The sequence below is a fragment of the Hyaena hyaena genome, unplaced genomic scaffold (assembly GCF_003009895.1).
Source record: "Hyaena hyaena isolate Hyena2069 unplaced genomic scaffold, ASM300989v1 scaffold_306, whole genome shotgun sequence".
In the NCBI taxonomy this organism is placed as follows: domain Eukaryota; kingdom Metazoa; phylum Chordata; class Mammalia; order Carnivora; family Hyaenidae; genus Hyaena; species Hyaena hyaena.
The window spans coordinates 2,110,369-2,118,118 of record NW_024080935.1 but is presented as its reverse complement, the minus strand read 5'-3'; the positions used below and the strand labels follow the sequence as shown (position 1 = coordinate 2,118,118).

At 41.7% G+C, this 7,750-nt stretch overlaps 1 protein-coding gene across 1 annotated transcript in view; it reads right to left on the bottom strand.

The window, feature by feature from the left end:
• Window positions 1-5,688: 5,688 nt before the first annotated feature.
• The window catches only part of LOC120242254 (integrin alpha-X-like), a 63,883-nt gene continuing 61,821 nt past the window's right edge, over window positions 5,689-7,750 (bottom strand). The window contains exon 30 of the mRNA XM_039247885.1: window positions 5,689-5,779. The gene's annotated coding sequence lies outside the window, so the exon portion shown is untranslated. The remainder of the gene's footprint in view (window positions 5,780-7,750) is intronic.

The following is a 7,750-nucleotide window of genomic DNA, read 5'->3' as shown; positions in this document are numbered from 1 at the left end:
GTGTTATGTGGAAACTAATTTGACAATAAACTATTTGTAAAAAAAAATAAAGAACTCAGAGTAAAGCCCCACTGTTTGAAAAGAAAAAGAAAAACAAAGTTGAACCCCACTTTGTTATGGGGACTTCCCAGTGCAAGTCCCCTGTGCCTGGGGTGCCTGGTATGGTATCTGCTTCTCTATATTCTCTGTGCTTGTAGTGTCCCTCCCATTTGTGGTTGGTCTCATTGGGAGTTTGTTTCCAGATGGTATCTCCTCCTTCCTGTGCCTTTTGATGTGGCCCCCTATCTATGATTAACTGTGGAAAGTCTGTTCTTCTAGTCTTTAGGTCATTTTTCTGGGTTGGTTACCCTAATGTGGCTACTATATAGGTATGTACATGGGATGAGGTAAGCTGAGGATCTTCCTCTGCCACCATCCTCCCAGAAGTCATCAACAGTTATCATTCTTTAAGGAACAATTACTTCTTTAAGGGAACAGTAAACTTACTGTTTCCTAATTGGTATTTCCCCTCAGCATTGGTTTGATTATTCTAATCTTGAGGCACAATTCACTGATGGAGGTTTGCAGAGTTTGACTTTGTAAGATATTAATGTCCGGTCTGTATTCTGGTACCAAAAAGAGTTTAAACCCCATATTTTCATGGGGGAGAATGTCCAATTTGTATTGTGAAGGAGACATTTCTGACCATAATGATTTGTCCTCTGTATCCATCAATGGTGCTGAGATGGGGCAGAAAACTCCTGAAGGTTACCATGTAACAAAATACATTTAGCTATAGTACCAACTAGAGCCATCACTTTTTGTTTATTTCTGGGGAACTATTGTAAGCGCAACATGAAGTCTCCAATTGCCTCCAATGGCTCTGACCTGGAGGCAGTCTTGGTCTGATTCCTATACCTGGAGAATAGGAGGCACCAACTCTGAATAGGACAATATTCCGAGGACTCTACTGGAGCAGCCAGGACTTCTGGTAGGGGCAGGTGGGACAGGTCTTAACTGGTGTTCAGGTTTTAAGGCACAGTATGAGGTTTCCTGAGGTTTCCAGTCTCTCTTTTCAGATGTGGTCCTAGCAGCAATGAGATCAAAACACATTCGCTTTTGGGTTATTTTTATTAGACCCCTTATGGTTATATTGGGATAGTCTTTTTGCTTTTTGAGTTCCTCTCTGTCTTGGGTCTTTCCCATAGCCTGTACATGTTTCCAGGATTTGTCAGTTTTCCCCAGATCAGCAATAGATTGTCCACCATTATCAAAATGTCTCATCTTATGACTGGGCTCAGCATGGATATCAGTGTCCCATAGCAGATTTTGAGGGTAGACTGTGTTATCTTGGTTTTCATTCCTGCAGTGAATGTCACCGAATCAGGGCTTTCAAAAACAACCTGTCCATGCAAACATATGGTATCTGTCCTTCTCTGCCTGACTTATTTCACTCAGCATAACACCCTCAAGTTCCATCCATGTTGCTACACATGGCCAGGCTCTTTCCATGTTTTAGCTATTGTTGAGAGTGCTGCTATGAACATTGGGGTACATGTGCCCCTATGCATCAGCACTCTTGTATCCCTTGGGTAAATTCCTAGCAGTGCTATTGCTGGGTCATAGGGGAGTTCTACTGTTAATTTTTTGAGGATTAGGAGGAACTTAACGGAGGACCATGGGGGAGAAGGGGGAGAATGGGGGGAGAGGAAGGGAGGCAAACCATGAGAGACTCTTGAATGTTGAGAACAAACTAGGAATGATGGGTATGGGGGAGAGGGGAAGGGGGGTGATAGGCACGGAGGAGGGCACTTGTTGGGATGAGCACTGGGTGTTGTATGGAAACCAACATGACAATAAACTAAAAAAAAAAAAACAAAACCTGTCTCATTCCAAACTCCTTAAGAATTTGTTGTAACTCCTTATAGATCTATAGGTTACCAGGGTCCCAAATGCCTAAGGAGACTCCCTCTCATTTGGCCAAGCCTCCCTGCAGACTAGAATAATCCAATCTATGAGGGAATGAGTAACTTTAAACCCCTGAGCACCATGCCAGCATGGCTGGAAGGCTGGGAGTGTGTTGTTGTTGCTCATTTTCTCTGTCATCACCCACCATATCCTATAGCTGCAGTAACCATGCCAGGATACTCTCCCTGGGCTTTCCCTGAACTTGGCAGCTATATCAATAAGCTTAGGGGAAGTATATTCTCTCATCATGAACGTTTTCTGAACTGGGGGCTGTCCCACTGGCTGGGATTACTGTTGCTCTGATTTTGCTTTCCTGTGTATTAAGGGTCAAACAGCACCAAGTGTTTCATTCATTTCACTGCCAACCATCATCACATCAGCCTCCTCACTTTCCTCATTTTCCCAGGTATTCCACCTTTTAATGTCCCAATCAGGCTTTGTCATAAGCCCTTGGACCTTACTCGATAGCAGCTTGCCATCTCCTAGTTTCCAAAGAAGAATGCTAGCCTCTCCAACTAATTATTCTGCTCTTGCACCCTGTCTTCCAGCCCTCAAAGCCAGCAGAGTAGTGGAAACCTACCCATCTTTCTCTAACCTCAGCTCTTCTTCCAACTTTATAACACAAGTTTCAGCCTCTAGTTGGGCACAAATAGCCAGCTCACAGTAGAAGTCAGCCCACTATGCAGCAGTGCGTTTCCGTTCTCTTCTGCACTGTACTCTGCACAGTCTCCCAAACAAGAGCATCAGACCAGTCACCATTTAGGGGACATCCCTGCACTCCTGCAGTGGTCCACAAGTATCTGACCTACGGCTCATCCCTCCCCACATAAAGGTCATTAACAACTCCCAAGACCCATTTTTCAGTCTCCTGGTGGCCAGCAAGTTGTTGTTTTGCAACCTCAGGTATTCCCAGGATGAAATTTGAAACCAGCTCCCATACTGGAGGCAGACAGAAAGAGCCAGGCCACTCCAGATTGGTAGATAGCAGGGTTAATAAGTGAGGGAAATAAGAGGCTTGACTTGGGCAACTGCAAGAAAAGTAGATCTTTACACTGGCCCACCAGAATCTTAGGTTTATATAGAGGCCTTAACTAAGTTCAGGCACATATACCATCCAGATAGACTCAATAATGCATTGTTCTTTCAGGGCTGTGTCTTTCAAAATGGCTCCCACTGTGGGAATGGTGGACAGAGTATACATTCCAAGGACAGAGCAGGGGTAAGAAACCTCTATATACCTGAGGCCAACCAATGGCCATGTCCTCTTGATAACCTCCTCCAAAAACTGCTCCTCTTGCTTTTGGGCACTATTATCCAATGACAAAAATCCCTGAAGCTATGGTAGCCATCTTGGAATGATGAGACAAAAGTATCACAAGATGGTTGCATCTAAGTGTCATCATCGAGCAACTGAATTAACCAGTGACTATATCTGGACCTCATGTGGGAAGGCTTTTTGATTGCCCCCCCCCCCCATTACTTACAGCCGAGAGCAACCTTCCAGCATAGACATTAACTTCATTGCTGCTGCTTTTATTAGCTTCTTGGGAATTATGGGACTTGTACATACTTTTGCTATAAGAGCAACTTTGATTTGTGCCACTGTAGTTTTGCTGTCTTCTCTGTATTTAATGATAAAATCATTGCCTTGGAATGGGAAAGAAATATGTTGCAGTCATTCTAAGAAATCTTTGTTGCCTTACCTGAGAGGTCATAATGTCATGTGTGAAAATGACACAAAAGCTTTGATAGCTTTATGAGATTTGACAAAGTTTCATAATGGACAACACCCTAGGAAAAAAGATATGTGATCCAATAAAATCCAGTTCCAATGGCATAATATATTCTAGATATATTTAAATTTTGACTCAGAACCACTCATCCAACCATTCACACATCTCTATACTAAATGTGTACTAGAACATAATTCAATACTGATTTTGATGATATTATTCTAAGTTGCAGCAATTTACTTTTTTTTAATCACAACTTTTATGCTTCAAAGAAAAAATTTTGAGCCATTGATCCATTTTTGTGATCTGGGGATATAACACAACACAATGGCAACTTTGAAAAAAAATGCAAATAAAATGAATGTAAGCAATAATATGAAGAGAAAAAAATGTGAAAATAACATCTGCTGCCTTCATTTTAGACAAGAGCCCACTGGAGTGCTTGGAGTCCATGGACAACCTTTAGGAACACATATGGCAAGATTTTCATGAGAGTCTATTCATGGAAAGGATTTCTATGAAGGGCTATTTTCCAGCTTCCCCTAAATCACTCATCAACTGCCTCACCCTTCTGTGTTTCTAATTCAAACATCCACATGCTTCAAACACCTAGGGAGTGGCAACAGCAATGGGATCTCTCCAGGGCAGGGAATGGCTTGCTATGTGTTGACCCCCAGATCAGTGCCATGCACCACTTTGTACTTTATGCTAAGATTGATGTCATAATAGTAAGAATGGCCTTATTTGAGGCAGCAGGTCTCTGATATAGGACTTCAGAGTGCCCTGCAATCACTTACCATATGAAAACAATGTCCTCTTCACTGCATCCTAGGATTTGTAAGAAACACCTGTGTGTTAGTCCACTCTAATGACTTTCCAGGTAAGCCCATGTTTCATGTCTCTGCCACAGCCCCATTAGCTTCCCATCAGTGACAGATTGGAGAATCAAGTGAGTAGATTAAGAATTCAAGTTACCTCAATTTATTTAACGTACTCTATTTAATGTACTTGTCCTGGCCCCAGACTTCAGGGCTGTCCATTGTCCACCATGGTAAGGGGACACCATGGGTTTATCACTATATAGGACTCACATCCTTAAAAGGCCTTAATTTTAGACCTTTCACATATTTTCCAATGAAGTTATGTGCATTGTTTTTGTGCATTGTGTTAATTTATTAATATAAACATTTAAAATACACACTTTTTATAGTTATGTTTCAGCAGTTCTTCATTTGCCATATTTGGAACCTCAAAAAATGGAGGTATCCTGAGCCTCTTGATCTCTTGAGAGATGCTGAAGCTATTTGAGCCAGAGTGACATTGGGGCAATACCCCTGCTGGGTTTCTACTTCTCCCTCTCAGTCAGCAATGCTGAAAAAAGCTCAAAGCCATGTTTACAAATTCCAATGTGTAGACATTTTATTCCCAATTCGATTTCAAAATCAGGACTGAAATTCCTGAAACAAAGAGCTGACACTGACAGTATTTACTAGAAATGAGGATGATAGGAAGGCACAGAGCAACTCAGGGTATGTACATGAAAGTCCACTTTCTAGGAATTCAGCTGAATTCCTAACATCAAGTTGGAACGTTCAGGTGTTATCCTGTGTTAATAGGGAGCCACCAAAGATAGATGAGGATTGTGGCTTGTTTTGTACTGCAATTTAGAAAGATCATTCATGGCTAAAGAAGGAAGAGAGATGGAGCCTGAGGCTATTGTTCATGTATTTCTAGGTAGATATCAAAATCAAGTCCACCCAGGGGCATGGTGAAGATCCTGTTCTGGGATTTCCAGTTGCAGCCTTGACAAAACAAATAGCCTTTCCCAGGCAAGCACTTTGGGGAACACAATGCATCTTCCCAAAGGGAGAAAGCAACCTGATCCTGGCCTCCCTCACATGGACCATTCCTCCCCCTGCTGGCCTACCTTAGGTGAGAGTAAGAGGGTCAGGAAACCTCTCAGAAGAGAACAGGCCCAAGGGAGAATAGGAGGTAGCTTTTTACTGGGCAACTTGTGGGTCTGATGTCCCAGTTTCTGGGACAGTCTGTCCATTTGCTTCCTCCATCATTTCCTTATAGTGACGTTTGAAGAAGCCAACCTGTGGAGAGGAAGGAAAAGAGAATTAGGAAATCCAATGGAAGAGAGGAAAAGAGATGATTAAGGAGGGAGAGGGATCACCATTGCTGGAGCCCCTACTATGTTCTGTCACTACACTAGAAACACTAGACATGCTGTGTCAGTTAGTCTTTACCAAAATTCTGTGAGTTGGGTGGAATCACCTTCAGAATGAGAAATCAAGACCCAGCATGGACCAGGCACTGCCTATAGTCACAGAAAGAATCAGTGGTAGTATGAATCGAGTGCTGTATTTATTTTATAATTTGATATGAAGGGAAACATGTAGTGATAAAGAGGAGAGTGGAAAAGACAAGGAGAGCAGTTAAAGGTAGTTTGACTAAAATTAACAACACAGAAAACAACAGATGTTGGCAAGAATGCAGAGAAAGGAGAACCATCTTAAAGTGTTGGTGGGAATGCAAACTGGTGCAGCCATTCTGGAAAACCAAAACTGGAGGTGCCCCAAAATTTTAAAAAAAAAAAAAAAAAAAACTACCCTCTAATCCTGCAATTGCACTACTAGGTACTCAAGGATACAAAAATACAGATTCAAGGGGTGCCTGTGTGGCTCAGACAGGTAAGCATCCAACTCTTGACTTCGGCTCAGGTCATGATTTCATGGAGCCACATCAGGATCCATGCTGACACCATGAAGCCTGCTTAGGAGTCTGTCTCTCCCTCTCTGCCTCTTTCTGCCCTCTCTCTCTCTCAAAATAAAAACTTTAAAAACTGAAAATTGAAAAAACCCAAAAAGACAAATGCAAAGGGATACATGCACCCCAATGTTTACACCATCATTATCACTAATAGTCAAGTATGGAAAGAGCCCAACTGTCCATTGGCTGAAGAATGGATAAAGAAGATTATATATATCAAAAGAAATGAAATCTTTAAAAAAATAAATGAAATCTTGCCATTTGCAATGATGTGGATGGAGCTAGAGTGTACTATGCTAAGAGAAATAATCAGTCATAGAAAGACAAGTATCATGTGATTTCACTCAGATGTGGAATGTAGGAAACAAAACAGATGAATATATGAGAAAGGGAAAAAAGGAGAGGGAAGCAAACTATGAGAGACTTTTTTTTTTTTTTTTACAAATAGTTTATTGTCAAATTAGTTTCCACATAACACCCAGTGCTCTTCCCCACAAGTGCCCTCCTCCATGCCCATCCCCCCTCCCCCCCATATCCATCAGTCCTCAGTTTTTGTCAGCATTCAGAGAGACTCTTAACAATAGAGAACAAATTGAGGGTTGCTGAAGGGTAGGTGGGTGGGATATGGGATAAACTGTGATGGGCGTTAAGGGGGGCACTTATGATAAGCACTGGGTTTTATATGAAAGTGATGAATCACTAAATTGTACTCCTGAAACCAATACTACACCATGTGTCAACTAACCTGAATTTAAATAAAAATTTGGAAGAAAATACATAAGAAGGCCTGAGAAGCAGACAGGAAGGCATTAACATGGGGGACAGTTGTAGACTGGTGATGTCATATGTGGGAGGGGATCTCTCATATGCAGTGTGTTAGCAAGAATGTGTACCTATATCCAAGGTGAGCTCTTGACTACACTGCAGAAAAAATGGGATCAAAAACTGGTGGTGTCACAATATCCTTGATGATTACGGATGCAAAAATCCTCAACAAGATCCTTGCAATCGAATCCAGCAGCACATAAAAAGAATCATCCACCAAGATCAAGTGGGACTCATTCCTGGGCTACAGGGCTGGTTCAACATTCTCAAATCAATCAATGTGATACATCACATCAACAAAAGAAAAGATAAAAACCATATGATCCTGTCTATAGATGCAGAAAAAGCATTTGACAAAATACAGCATCCCTTCTTAATAAAGACTCTAGAGAAAGTCGGGATAGAAGGAACTTACTTAAACATCATAAAAGCCATCTATGAGAAGCCTTCAGCTAACATCATCCTCAACG